Raw genomic sequence first — 15,421 nt, 5'->3', positions numbered from 1 at the left:
AAAAGTTAATAAACTTTACAGTTAGAGGGAAAGATTGAAGCACAGTGCCCACAGTCTGGCAGGACAGTGTGGTTGGCAGAGAGATGACACTGGCAAGCAGCGTTATGTATATATTTAAAAAGAAATATTCTTTTTAGTTAGACTGTAACCGAGTGTCCCCTTGCTTTTATTCTGCTATATATATATTGAATATGCCAGGACATCTTTCTAATGAGGACCACCAAGGCTGCCATCATGGAGGGGTCTAATGGGACCGTGTTCAAGGGCCCCCCATTTTCCTATCAAATGGGGGGTGCAAGGGGTTCACAGTACCCACTAAAAACCCAGGCCCTATATGAGAAAAAAAAATAAAAATTTCTATACTCACCTTTCGGCTTCTTCTCCCTGGCCCCACAGCTCCATCTTCTGCTCTTCCACCCCGGGCACATCACTATGATACGGTGGTGTCACGGCCACATGACATTATATTGTAAGGGCCCACACGGCGCATACAATATGACATCTCGCTGCCGCGATACTGGCACGTCATAGTGATATGCCCAGGTTGGAAGAGCAGAAGACCGGGCCGGGAAAAAGAGCCGAAAGGTGAGTATAGATTTAATTTTTTTCAAGAGGAGTGGGGTAGCATCTGGCAGGACATTTCATTAAGGGGGGAGTCTGGCAGAACATTTCATGAAAGGGGGGTATCTGGCAGGACATTTCATTAGAGGGGCGCCTCTGGGCGTGTGCAATGGCTATCTTTATACTGAGTGGGCACATGCAGAGTCTAGTTTGTCATGGTTAAAAAATGTTTTGGTCAAAAAATTGTGTATAATGTTATGTATCAATGTGGGAATGGACACCGTTGGGCAGAGGCACAAAAATCTTCCAGTCAGGGGTCCCATTATTCCTATCTAATAATGAAGACTGCCAAAATTATATATTTTGTGTATGCTTACTATTACATTGTTCTATGTACATGACTCCACAGGTATACTTTTAACATTCCCCAAGTTAATGAATTGAGTTTTATTCCTGCCTTTTTTTTTTATTTTTATACAGAGCATTAAAATACTAAATACATATGCAATTTCTTTGTTGAAAGAAATTGTGGGTATTATTTCACGCACCCAGGTTTCTTTGTTTCCCCAGCTGTGTCATTCTATCAAGATGACTCATTACAAGCCCAATCAATGGGATTATGCTCAAAATGTGAGGCTGACATCATGCCATAAGGAAGCACCCTGCGTCTATGTTTGGAACATTAAGAGGTCATTATGGAAATGCATATTGTCCTCAAGTGCTCGGAGCAGCATTTATGTAATTGAACTACAACATATAGTCTGGATATAATCCTATTTGACATTTAGTCCTCAGTGGGTAACATATATTTATATGTGAAGGATAAGATAAGTACTCATTTTCTATCTAATGTTGCTAAGCAACACATCAGGGCTCACATATCACACAGGTATCTGCTTATTCCTTAGGCGGTGGGTTTTACTTTTGAATTATGTTAAATTAGTTCTATTATTGATTTCCTAGTTCTTCCTCGTATACTTATCGACTGAGGTTTTTCCCATTATCTTGCTAGGAAATAAGCAGTTACAATATTTATAACTTAAAGTAGTCTCTGTAACTGAGAACATTTGGAGCAATTATTTGTTCTTACATGGATCATCATCATTTAGTAACTGTATACAGCAACATAGGGAGCATAGAGTTTAAAAAGTTCAGGGCCGTCGTCTCTGGAAGACTCTAACTGTAGAGGTTTCCCATAAAAAAAGCTGCTACACTTGCTAATTTGTGTTGAGTACAAGACAACATTTTTTTCTAGGTTTTTATTTCCAAAAGATAAAAAGAGAAAACCCATCTTAAAATTGTGTTTGCTTGTTTTATCGGCGCACAATGAGACGCAGGTGGAAAGAAGCCAGGATTTTAGTTTTCTCATTGGCTGCTTTTGTAGGCTATAAAATTTTAGCTTTTTCGTTATTAGGGCCAGTGATGAAATTTTTAATGGGGGATGAGATGCATTTTCCAGTGTTACCATTTTGGGGTTGGTATCCCCTATTGTTGAAAATTTATGTACTGGATTTTTAACTTTTTTTTGGGAGGGGGGAGGGGGTATTCCCCATAAAGCTCAATAATCATGTTATCTTTATTCTATGGTCGATACAATTATGGGGATACCAGACTTGAATTGAATAATTTTTCTTATGTTTTACTAAATTTGCCAAATAAAACCATAATGTGGGGAAAAATCTATCATTTTTGCATTGCCGTCTTCTGAGTGGCATAACATTTTTACTTTTTTGGCTACAGAGCCGGTTGATGGCTTGTTTTTTTAATCACTTTTCATTGCACTTTTTGTGGGATTAAATAGGTAAAAATCATAATTTTTGGCATTTTTTAAACATTATTTTACGGCGTTCATCGTACGGGTTCACTAATTATTTACTTTTAATCTGCAGGTTATTATGGATGCGGTGATACTAAATATGTGGGGTTTGTGTTATGATTTAGACTTTTTTTGTGCATCATTTTGTGCTTTATATGTTTTGGGGCTTATGGGCATTTTTAGATGACATCATAGATGCCATCCGTATGGCACTGCTTGCAGGCAGTGATCGGCGCCCCCCAAAGACGGTAGGGGGGGGGATCTTGAGGAAAAGACCCCCCAAAGGCAAGTTAAATGCTGTGGTCGTGCTGGTATAACGGGTCAAACACCCGCAATCGGAGCCTACTCCAACCGGGGTTGTTACTCAGGGATGTCAGTGGTACATTACAGCTGACACCCCACGACTCCTGATGCCGGCTCGGCTCCGGTGCAGAGCCGAACTGGCATCAACACAGCGCTGTACTAGTACTGTGCTGAGAAGTGCTAAGGGGTTGAAGCCAGAGCCCAGGTTTGCATACAGTCTTATTCTTTAAGATCAAACTGAGGGTCACAACAGAACCCTGTTAAACCCAAGTCAATGAGCCAGTCTTACTGTTGCAACACAAATCGATTATATCATTGTAGCTTCCTTTATGAATAGAATTGCAAAGAAAATGTGAACACAGTCCAATGTTATTGATTTGTTAAAGGCATGATACACTTCTGAAAGGATTATTTGTGCAGTCTTGGATTCCGCTCCTGTCTACTTTCTATTCGATATAAGGTGAGTATGGCAGGCTGAAGGAATTACAGTGCATTTATATATTGTTTAAATGAGACTGTAAATGCTTAAGGCTTCACATCATTAAATCCATCATTAAATCATTCAGAAAATAGTGGTTGAATTTAATGACACCCTCTAGCATTGACAAGTACTTGACTGATTTCATATTGCTATATATGTGGCTGCTGCAAATTGTGTTTAGGTAAGCTAGTATATGAATTCATTACTATGTCGATGTAAATAGAATCCATAATTAAAAAAAGAATCAGCAACTTCAGTTTCTAGTACAGAATTTATTTGAGTCAGAAATAATCATAATAATAATAATGACCCGTGTTTAGTAGAATATTGACTCACTGGAATTTACAGTTACTGTGCCCATAAAGATAACCAGGACCATTTCATTTATATATTTATTCCAGGAGAAGTTTTTACTGCTCCACCCAAAAAATGCTATATCATCCCTTCTTATCACATTCACATTTGCTAGTTTGGCTAAAGCCAGTTTAGTGTGGCGCATTTTATCTTTTATTGATGATCACAATACTGTTACTTCAGTTCTATGGAACAGTAATCACTAAGGAACCCAACCTAAAGCTAATTTCTAAATGCAGAGCTGCATAATCTGTGTGAAATATATAATAAAAGAATTATTATTATTATTCTAAATGGATTTTATTTGGATTTCACCTGTGTTTTTTTTCCCTTAAAGGGGTGTTGCCACTAAACTAGTTACTTGAAAAAGCTCCCAAAGAGGTTTAAATATTTCAAAAATCTATTCATAATGGTTACTTGGAATTATAAATACTTTTTTATTTGTTATTTTGATGCTTGTTTAGCATCTATTCCGTGTCACACAAAAGAAGATGTGGGAGGGGCCTAGCACTGACAGCGGCACAAATTCCATAATGCTTTACAGGTGCCTCTCTCATTGACCTTCCACCGTTGTTACATCACTGCTTTTAGAGTATGCTTCCACCTGCTGTTTTCAAGTAGTCCCTACACTTATTGGTTCCCAGCACAGCAGATTCTGCTAAAGAAACGCCATGTCTCCTCCACCAAAGCGATGATACTGTTTAGTTCACCTTTCAGTCCTTGTCACTGTATATGTGAGATACATATAACAGCTAATAACAGCTAAGCTATACTTTTTTCAAACACATAAAATATTATAAAATGTTTTTTCTCACAAAATATAACATATTCTATACTGAGGACTAGTGATTTTTGAAGGTGGAGAGTGCCATTGTCTGTATAATGATACTAAACGTGCGTGAATAGGAAATCAGGATAGGTAATAATTAGAGATGAGCGAGAACTAAAATGCTCGGGTGCTCGTTATTCGAGACGAACTTCTCCCGATGCTCGAGTGCTCGTCTCGAATAACGAACCCCATTGAAGGGAGACTCGAGCATTTTTCAAGGGGACTAAGGGTCTGCACAGGGAAGCTTGGCCAAACACCTGGAAACCTCAGAAAATGATGTAAACACCACGGAAATGGACAGGAAACAGCAGGGGCAGCATGCATGAATGCCTCTGAGGCTGCTTAATCGCACCATTATGCCAAAATTATGGGCAACAGCATGGCGATGACAGAGTGACCGAATGAGGCTTGATAGCATCTAAAACATCCAATAATTGACCCTGACACTATAGAAGACGGCATGCAGCGGCAGCAGCGGCAGGCTAGAGAGTGTCATGGCGACATACCCTAAATGGACTCAGGCTTCAAACCAGTGGGTGGCAGAGAGGAACCAAAGGAGGTGAGCAAGAGGCGCCAAAATGATTTCCTATGTGAACAAAAGGTTGACGGTCGTTTGATAAGGGGACGACATGTGGAGGCAGCCATGGAGACGACTTCCATGATTAAGAGTGACAGTATGGGGCATTCATATTGCTTCTATGATTGAAACTTCAGGTCTCCAGCATGGCGACGACAGATGCGCCGAGTTCCATTGGTGAAACACCCGAAAATTCTGCCTGACACAGCTCGTTTGATAAGGGGATGATGTGCTGTATATCCTCTCGCACTCCAGCGTCTGGGGTATAGAGAGTTGAAAGTTGTGCATGGAGACATTGGTGGACGCTGTGGAGGATCGTGGAGGCGAAATGGACAGATAACAGCAGGGGCAGTATGCATGGATGCCTCTGAGGCTGCCTAATCTTGGGATGGAGCTGGCGGTCCTCTGCCAGACGAGCTTTCGCCTGTCAAAGCCCCTGTCTAAGCCCCTGTCTCTCGGCTCCTCCCCACCCAAAATGGGCCTGGGGGCCAGAAGCCAGAATTATAATTTTCAAAGCAGGCGGGGTCGTTTGAATATTTCATCTAGGAATTATGGAATAGCATAGCGGTTCTATTTTTAATAGTTTTTTCAAAAATGGTTCCATGATTAAGAGTGACCGTATGGGGCATCCATATTGCGCTGCTATGATTGCAACTTCAGGTCTCCAGCATGGCGGCGACAGTTGCCCCGAGTTCCGTTATGTATCTGGTGAAACACCGAAAATTCTGCCTGACACAGCTTGTTTGATAAGGGGACGATGTATGGAGGCAGTAAAGTAGTAGTAGATTAAAGGTGCTGCAGTTAAAACTATGTTAGTTGGATCTTGGGATGGAGCTGGCAGTTCGCTGCCAGGCGAGCTTTCGTCTGTTCAAGCCCCTGTCTCTTGGCTCCTCCCCAAACAGCACTTCTAAGAACCTTTTGTATAAGATCAAGTGTAGTAGTGTTCTTATAAGTTTGGGTTATGGCGGGTGAGGGGAATGTAAACAGATGCGCAAGAAGCGCTGAAATAATATCGGTAAATGATAAAAGTTTGCGAGTATATTTTGTGGATAACACAGCAGGGTGGCGACAAAGTTAACAAGTTTGATGTGGAAGCCATGAAAACAACCCAAAATTCTGCCTGACACAGCTTGTTTGCTAAGGGGACGATGTATGGAGGCAGTAAGGTAGTAGTAGATTAAAGGTGCTGCAGTTAAAACTATGTTAGTTGGATCTTGGGATGGAGCTGGCGGTCCACTACCAGGCGAGCTTTCGTCTGTCCAAGCCGCGGTCTCTCGGCTCCTCCCCAAACAGCACTTCTAAGAACCTTTTGTATAAGATCAAGTGTAGTGGTGTTCTTATAAGTTTGGGTTATGGCGGGTGAGGGGAATGTAAACAGATGCGCAAGAAGCGCTGAAATAATATCGGTAAATGATAAAAGTTTGCGAGTATATTTTGTGGATAACACAGCAGGGTGGCGACAAAGTTAACAAGTTTGATGTGGAAGCCATGAAAACAACCCAAAATTCTGCCTGACACAGCTTGTTTGCTAAGGGGACGATGTATGGAGGCAGTAAGGTAGTAGTAGATTAAAGGTGCTGCAGTTAAAACTATGTTAGTTGGATCTTGGGATGGAGCTGGCGGTCCGCTACCAGGCGAGCTTTCGCCTGTCCAAGCCGCGGTCTCTCGGCTCCTCCCCAAACAGTACTTCTAAGAACTTTTTGTATAAGATCAAGTGTAGTGGTGTTCTAATAAGTTTGGGTTATGGCGGGTGAGGGGAATGTAAACAGATGCGCAAGAAGCGCTGAAATAATATCGGTAAATGATAAAAGTTTGCCAGTATATTTTGTGGATAACACAGCAGGGTGGCGACAAAGTTAACAAGTTTGATGTGGAAGCCATGAAAACAACCCCAAATTCTGCCTGACAAAGCTCGTTTGCTAAGGGGACGATGTATGGAGGCAGCTATATGGATGACTTTGGGAGGCAGCTATGGAGATGATGTGTGGAGGTAGCAATGGAGACAACGTGAGGAGGCAGCTATAAAGACGACGTGTGGAGGCTGCTATGGAGACAATTAAATTTGGATAGTCCCTGTATGTGGCAGTCCAAAAAAGTTTTCAAACCAGAGGAGCAGGTAGGTGGTCCTCCAGAAAAATTAAATAGACTGAGTGCCTGTATGTGGCAGTCCAAAAAATAGCCAGTTTTCTCTGCTTTAGTGTACAAAGAGGAGGAGAAGGAGGAAAATGAGGAGGAGGAGTGCATACATTATTCAGGTTGAGCTTCTTTCACCTGGTGGAGAATGGAAATCCTGAGAAATCCAAGCTTTATTCATCTTGATAAGCGTCAGCCTGTCATCGCTGTCAGACGACAGGCGTGTACGCTTATCGGTGATGATGCCACCAGCTGCACTGAAAACCCGCTCAGACAACACACTAGCGGCAGGGCACCTGGGGACAGGTGACAGTCTCTTGCTGGGGTGACATAAAACTGGCAAAGGCCTTGTAAAGCTTACCCCTGCCAGTGTTGGACAAGCTGCCTGCTCACCTACTCTCCCTCGCTACTTGTCCCGCAGAAGTACGCCCTCTGCCACTAGCACTGTCAGAAGGGAAATACTGTTGCAGCATGTGCACCAGGGCCTGCTGGTATTCATGCATTCTCACACTCCTTTCCTCTCCAGGGATGAGAGTGAAAAGATTTTGCTTGTACCGTGGGTCCTGGAGAGTGAATACCCAGTAATCAGTGCTGGAATAAATTCTTTGAACGCAAGGGTCACGGGATAGGCAGCCTAGCATGAAATCTGCCATATGCGCCAGAGTCCCAACATGCAAGAATTCACTCCCCTCACTGGCCTGACTGTCCATTTCCTCCTCCTCCAACTCCTCTTCTTCTGCCCATACACACTGAACAGTGAAGGACTGAGCAATGCTCCCCTCTTCTGTCTCGCCAACATTCTCCTCCTTATCCTCCTCCACCTCCTCCGATATGCGCTGAGAAACAGACCTGAGGGTGCTTTGGCTATCAACAAGGGAATCTTCTTCCCCCGTCTCTTGTGACGAGCGCAAAGCTTCTGACTTCATGCTGACCAGAGAGTTTTTCAACAGGCCAAGCAGCGGGATGGTGAGGCTGGTGATGGCGGCATCGCCACTGACCATCTGTGTTGACTCCTCAAAGTTACTCAGCACCTGACAGATATCAGACATCCACGTCCACTCCTCATTGTAGACTTGAGGAAGCTGACTGACCTGACTACCAGTTCTGGTGGAAGTTGACATCTGACAGTCTACAATCGCTCTGCGCTGCTGGTAAACTCTGGATAACATGGTTAATGTTGAATTCCACCTTGTGGGCACGTCGCACAACAGTCGGTGAGCGGGCAGTTGGAGGCGCTCACCTTCGTGAGCAAATCAGACAGATTGGGGTATGTCTTGAGGAACCGCTGAACTATGAGATTTAACACATGGGCCAGGCATGGCACATGTGTCAGTCTGCCGAGTTGAGGAGCCGCCACCAGGTTACGGCCGTTTTACACACAACCATGCCTGGCTTCAGGTTCAGCGGTGCCAGCCACAGATCAGTCTGTGGCGTGATGCCCTGTAATAGCTCTTGGGCGGTGTGCCTTTTATCGCCTAGGCTCAGCAGTTCGAGCACCGCCTGCTGTCACTTAGCAACGGCACTGCTGCTGTGCCTAGAGCTACCGACTGATGGCGCCATGCCCACGGATGGTAATTCGGAGGAAGAGGGGTGGGAGAAGGAGGAGGCATAGTAGGCCTGAGAGACCTGGACCGAGGAAGGCCCCACAATCCTCGGCAGTATATGACCAGCCCCAGGGTCAGACTCGGTCCCAGCCTCCACCAGGTTAACCCAATGTGCCGGCAGCGACATATAGTGGCTCTGCCCGGCAGCACTCGTCCACGTGTCCGTGGTCAGGTGGACCTTGTCAGAAACGGCGTTGGTCAGGGCACGGATGATGTTGTCTGACACATGCTGGTGCAGGGCTGGGACAGCACATTGGGAAAAGTAGTGGCGGCTGGGGACCAAATACCGAGGGGCGGCTGCCGCCATGAGGTTGCGAAAGGCCTCGGTCTCTACCAGGCTATAGGGCAGCATCTCCAGGCTAAGCAGTTTGGATATGTGGACGTTGAGGGCTTGGGTGTGTGGGTGGGTTGCACTGTACTTCCTCTTGCGCTCCAGCGTCTGGGGTATGGAGAGCTGAAGCTGCGCATGGAGACATTGGTGGATGCTGTGGAGGATCGTGGAGGCGAAGGTGTGGTTTTCGCACGGGAGGTGTTTGGGCTGGGGTCCTGGGCAGGGGGCTGACTAGCAGAGGCAGCAGGTGACACAGGGGAAGGAGCAGTGGTGTGCCCAGCCGGAGGTGAACGGCCTTGGTTCCATTGAGTGGGGTGTTTAGCATTCATATGCCTGCACATACTGGTGGTGGTTAAGCTGGTAGTGGTGGAACCCCTGCTGATCCTGGTGTGGCACAGGTTGCACACCACAGTCCGTCGGTCATCCGGTGTTTCTTTAAAGAACCTCCAGACTTTAGAAAATCTAGCCCTCGCCACGGGAGCTTCACTACGTGAAACATTTGGCGCTGATGCACCAGCTCTGGCCCTGCCTCTCCGTCTGGCCCCACCACTGCCTGTTCCAATCTATTTTCGTCGAGGAATTGCCTCCGTCTCAGAAGCACTGTGTTTACCCGGCCTATCAACCCAGCTTGGGTCTGTCACCTCATCATCCTCCGATCCCTTAGTCTGCTCCCCCCTCGGACTTCCTGCCCTGACAACAACTTTACCACTGTCTGACAACCGTGTCTCCTCATCGTCCGACACCTCTTTACATACTTCTTCCACTACGTCAACAATATCATCATCACCCACAGACTGCGACCGGTGGAAAACCTGGGCATCGGAACAGAGCTCAGCAGCAACCGGACAAGTGGTTTGTGACACTGGGAAGGCTCCAGAAAACAGTTCCTCAGAGTATGCCGGTTTAAATGCCAAATTTTCCTGGGCGGGGGCAGACTGGGGGGAAGGAGGCTGAGGTGGAGGAGTGCTGATTTCGGTGACATGGGTGGACTGCGTGGAAGACTGACTGGTGGACAAATGGCTAGAAGCATTGTCCGCAATCCACAACATCACCTGTACGCACTGTTCTGGCCTCAACAGTGCTCTACCACGGGTCCCAGTAACTTGAGTAACTTTTTTTGTGTTTTTTGTGTTTTTGTTTTTTTAAGAAAACGATGCTATCCTATTGCTATGGCTAGTTTCTAACCTACACTGACAGCACACAACAGGATTTTGTGCTGTGCCTGATGACTTTTAGTTTTGTAAAAAAAAAAAGAAAAGAAAAAGCAGACTGTGCCTAATTCAAACAAACCCCTAATAAATTGTCCCACTTAGGTGTTTGAGATGGATATGTGTGTCACTAAGAGCTAAATAGAACGTTCGCAAGTCTCCCTGCAAATTCGTCACAATATGGTACTAGCTGCACTACTAGTGCCAGCAAGGCCAGCCACAAGCAAATCAACAAAATATATATGTATAACGCTATTGTAGGCCTAAGAAAGCCGGTTGGGTTCTCGTATGCCTAGTTTCTAACCTATACTGACAGCACACAACTGGATTTTAAGTCACTTTAAGTTTTGAGAAAAAAAAAAAAGGCAGACTGTGCCTAATTCAATCAAACCCCTAATAAATTGTTCCACTTAGGTGTTTGAGATGGATATGTGTGTCACTAAGAGCTAAATACAACGTTCGCAAGCAGAGATCGCATTAACGCCTAACCAAGCGTCATAGACGCATGATGAGGCGCCATTACTCCCCAGAATAATTACCAAGCGTAAAAGTACGCTTGGCAATTATCCCTGGCTGTAGTGTGTGAGCTGAGCGGTCCGGAGCAATGGTGTGCAGGACATTACAATGGCAGCGCGCGGGCCGGCACTGCTCAGCTCACACTACAGCGCTGGTAGCCTCTAGAATGGAGCTGCTCCGGGTAGCCGTGATGTCACTTGAGGGGGCGGTGCCTCCGGGAAAGGGGCGTGGCTTACTACGCAGTCTCCTCACAGGAAATAGAGCTGTAATGGCTGCCTGCAAGTAGAACGTGTACAGGTACTGTGTGCATACATGTGTATGGAGGTGAGGGGGCTTGACAGGAGTGGATGTGATAAGGTCAGGTAAGACCTGTATGCTACATGGGACTGCATGTCTTGCAGGTGCTGAGTTGGCATGAGGTGTATTTTACATAGGACTGCATGTCTGACAGGTGCTGAGGTGGCATGTGTATTTTACATAGGACTGCATGTCTGACAGGTGGCTGAGGTGGCATGAGGTTTATGTTATGTAGGACTGCGTGTCTGGCGGGTGCTGAGGTGGCAGGTGTGTGTTACGTGGGACTGCATGTCTGGTGCTGAGGTGGCATGAGGTATATGTTACGTAGGACTGCGTGTCTGGCGGGTGCTGAGGTGGCAGGTGTGTGTTACGTGGGACTGCATGTCTGGTGCTGAGGTGGCATGAGGTATATGTTACGTGGGACTGCATGTCTGGTGCTGAGGTGGCATGAGGTATATGTTACGTGGGACTGCATGTCTGGCGGGTGCTGAGGTGGCAGGTGTCTGTTACGTGAGACTGCATGTCTGGTGCTGAGGTGGCATGAGGTATATGTTACGTGGGACTGCGTGTCTAGCGAGTGCTGAGGTGGCATGAGGTGTATGTGAAACAGGACTGCATAAACAGTAAAAACACGTAAAAATTGACAGACACAAATTCAATTAATAAAAAACCTAAAAAAAAACGCCTCCCCCCAACACAGACACCAAAAAAAATAAACCAAAATTTATTTTTAAAAAAAGCATTTTACAAAGCAACTATCATGGATTTGCAGTGTCTGCTGCAGTCTGGCCAATGGGGCTCGGCGGCGGCTGCCACAGTCTGGTCACATGGGGAGAGGGATACATTGTGCGTTAGCCGCAGTCTGGTTTGGTGTCAGTGGCGTTAGCCACAGTCTGGTGGTGGGAGGTCTCGGCGGGCCACAGTGTGGTGGTGGGAGGTCTCGGCGGCCGCAGTGTGGTGGTGGGAGGTCTCGGCGGCCACAGTGTGGTGGTGGGAGCTCTCTGCGGGCCGCAGTGTGGTGGTGGGAGCTCTCTGCGGACCGCAGTGTGGTGGTGGGAGCTCTCTGCGGGCCGCAGTGTGGTGGTGGGAGCTCTCTGCGGGCCGCAGTGTGGTGGTGGGAGCTCTCTGCGGGCCGCAGTGTGGTGGTGGGAGCTCTCTGCGGGCCGCAGTGTGGTGGTGGGAGCTCTCTGCGGGCCGCAGTGTGGTGGTGGGAGCTCTCTGCAGGCCGTAGTGTGGTGGAGGGAGCTCCAGTCTGGGCAATGCATGATGTAACATCACTATAACTGCCTCAATTTGCTATTTAAACACAGAAGATACTGACACAAGATTTTATTATATAATTAGCGTCTATCAACATTATATACAGCTATGAGTTATATACTTGTATTACTGAAAATTTCATACTCCTTCCCGGCTAAAAATACTCCTCAAAAATAGTAAGAGGAGTATTATTACCCTCTGTTTGCAAGTCTCCCTGCAAATTCGTCACAATATGGTACTAGCTGCACTACTAGTGCCAGCAAGCCCAGCCACAGGCAAACAAAAAAAAATAAAATATAACGCTATTTTAGCCCTAACAAGGGCTGTTGGGTTCTTGTAGACTCAGTCCTGCCTAACAGTAAGCTAATATAACACTCTAACGCTATCCCTGCAGCAGCAGCAGCTCTCTCTCTAATGGCATCCAGACAGAGAATGATCCGAGCAGCGCGGGCAGGGGCTAGTCTATTCCAGGGTCACCTGATCAGGCCAGCCAACCACTGCTATCGACGTGTAAGGGTACCACGTCATGCTGGGTGGAGTGGAGAGTCTCCTGGCTTGTGATTGGCTCTGTTTCTGGCCGCCAAAAATCAAAACGGCGGGAGATGCCATTTTCTCGAGCTGGCGAAGTATTCGTCCGAGAATCAAGCTTGGACAAGTGTGTTCACTCATCTCTAGTAATAATAGGAGATTCCAACAGGGGTGTCTAAGGGAATCTCAGTTATCACATCTGGAACGCTAGCTCTGTGTGGATGTTAATGTGCATGTGCAGACAAGCCGCCATTGTGATCTAGAACCGTAGCAATAATCTTTTAGGGCACTGTCACACAGGACCTTTTTGCTGCGCTTGCAAACACATACCAAACCGCACCCATCGGGGCGGGCCACAGCCGATCGCATCAGCGTATCTATGAAAACTCCTGCGATCCGGAACGAGCCGCCAGTGTTTTGCATTACTTTAACGGTCTCTTTCCATAGAAAGTGGCCCACCCTGATGGGTGCGGTTTGGTCTGCGTTTGCAAAAGGTCCCTTGTGACAGTGCCCTTATAGGAAATCTACCATCTTAATCTATCTTGATAAACCATAGACATTACTCATAGATCCAGACACCAGGACTGTGGTAATCTTCTTATATATGTTATCCATGGCCTCCTTCCTTCTAAAATCAAAATGATGTTAATGAGCCTGAAGGGTACTATGGGGTGTTACCAGGGTTCCTCAGATTCATAGGTTGTTTGGATTGCTGCTTACTCAATATAGATAGATAGATAGATAGATAGATAGATAGATAGATAGATAGATAGATAGATAGATAGATGAGATAGATTATATATGACAAGTTGCTGACCTCTGGATGGTTTCCTGCTAGTCAGGGACAGGGCCCCTTTGTAGGACAGCAAGCTAGTATAGAGGGATACTCAGTAGTTAGGACTTACAGGGGGAGGGCTGCAGGACATGAGTGAGATGTAGTGAGGTCAGGGCTCAGATCCTTTACTTGTTTTGACTAATGGTGGCTACATGGGGGGGAAGGGCAGCTACAGGGCCGGCGCTATGGGTAGGCAAAGTGGGCAATTGCCCAGGGCAAAGTGAGAATATCAGGTACTATTTTTATATATAAAAAACACTCCCAACTGCAGTTTAACAGTTAATATGTCCGTTTTCCTAATATTTAGAAACAAATTCATAGATTCATAAAAAAGATGAGACTCTCTTCTTTCATAGGAAAACAGAAGTGAGGTTCTATGTGTCACAGAGTCAAAGATATAGCCCTCTGAAGTGTCCCCCTCCCCCTCCAGATTCTTACCCGGCAGCCACAAGGAGAATTTGCTGCACACAGGAGCTGCTGCACGTCACAGATAATGGAAATATTCACTTTATATGTTACTACATTTTGAGAAGGGATAATATCAACTAATATTTGTTTTTAACCCTTCTCTATGCAGAACTATCTAAGAACACACTTTCTCTCTTATTGCCTTTTATTTTGTGATCTTTTTTTTTTTTTTGCGAAAATTGACTGATACGAAGAACATTTGATCCTCTTCGCCTAATGTCAGAACATGTCCATAAAGTTATATATAACACCAAAAACACACATATGTTCTGGAATAAAGTTTTTATTTCACACCATCCTCCATTACTTACACCTATGTTATAACGTTCTCACTCTCATTCTTATGAAGCGCGGAGGGTTCTGTTATTGTGTGGATAATACAATGGCGACATCTAAACATGACTTTTGCTATCTCATTAGCTTGGTTTATGGATATATAGTTATTTATTTGGGTTACCATTGTGTAAGGGAATATACCATAATAGATCTGTGTAACGCTCAGTGCAATATTCTGCAAAAATTGTTTGGTGCCCCCTGTGGATTTAACGTACCCTTTGCTGCATATTTTGGTGAATATACACATGTGGGGTCTGTATAATCTCCTCACATCTTACTGTTTTAGGAAAGTATAGTTTCTTAAAATGGGGCAAGTGTCTGCTTTCATAAAATATGTGGTTTGTTGGGTTTACTTTGATTCTTTTTGCTGTAAGGGGTGGTGGTGGTGAAAGGGTTAATGCCCGTTGGTTTATATCCCGGGTGAAGATGCTTATCATCTATCTCCTGTCTATATATCGATCTGTCTTGTTATCTATCTCCTATAATCTGACCATTTATATATCTCGCTTTTTCTCTATCTATTTATTAATCAATCTTCTATTTCTCTTCTATCCATCTCATATCTCATATCCATCTCCTGTATTTATCATCTACTTTATAGTTCTGCATCTAGAAATCTCTATCATCTTTCATATTTATCTTCTATCATAAAATAATAATAATTCCTTTATTTATATAGCACACACAGATTACACAGCGCAGCACAGAGCTTGCCAAATAGGTCCCTGTCCCCGATGGACAATCTAATCAACCTACGAGGAAACCTACACAAACACCGAGAAAACATACAAACTCTTTGCAGATGTTGACCAGCGCTGCAAGGCTGTAGTGCTAATCACTGAGCCACCATGCTGCTCCCTATCATCTATCTCCTATAAAATTCTCCCATACTACAGTTTGTTTAATCATACTAAAGGGAGCCTCTAGCTGACTGTGACTGGTCATAAAATAGTTTTATTTTAGGGCCCCACTTTAAGTTTTACC

At 45.1% G+C, this 15,421-nt stretch overlaps 1 protein-coding gene across 3 annotated transcripts in view; it reads left to right on the top strand.

Moving 5' to 3' along the window:
• AFF3 (ALF transcription elongation factor 3) overlaps positions 1-15,421 on the top strand; it is a 255,290-nt gene that overhangs the window by 134,883 nt on the left and 104,986 nt on the right. The gene's annotated exons all lie outside the window — the stretch shown is intronic.

Source organism: Engystomops pustulosus, chromosome 2, assembly GCF_040894005.1.
Source record: "Engystomops pustulosus chromosome 2, aEngPut4.maternal, whole genome shotgun sequence".
Lineage (NCBI taxonomy): Eukaryota > Metazoa > Chordata > Amphibia > Anura > Leptodactylidae > Engystomops > Engystomops pustulosus.
This window is presented reverse-complemented; position numbering and strand designations above follow the sequence as displayed.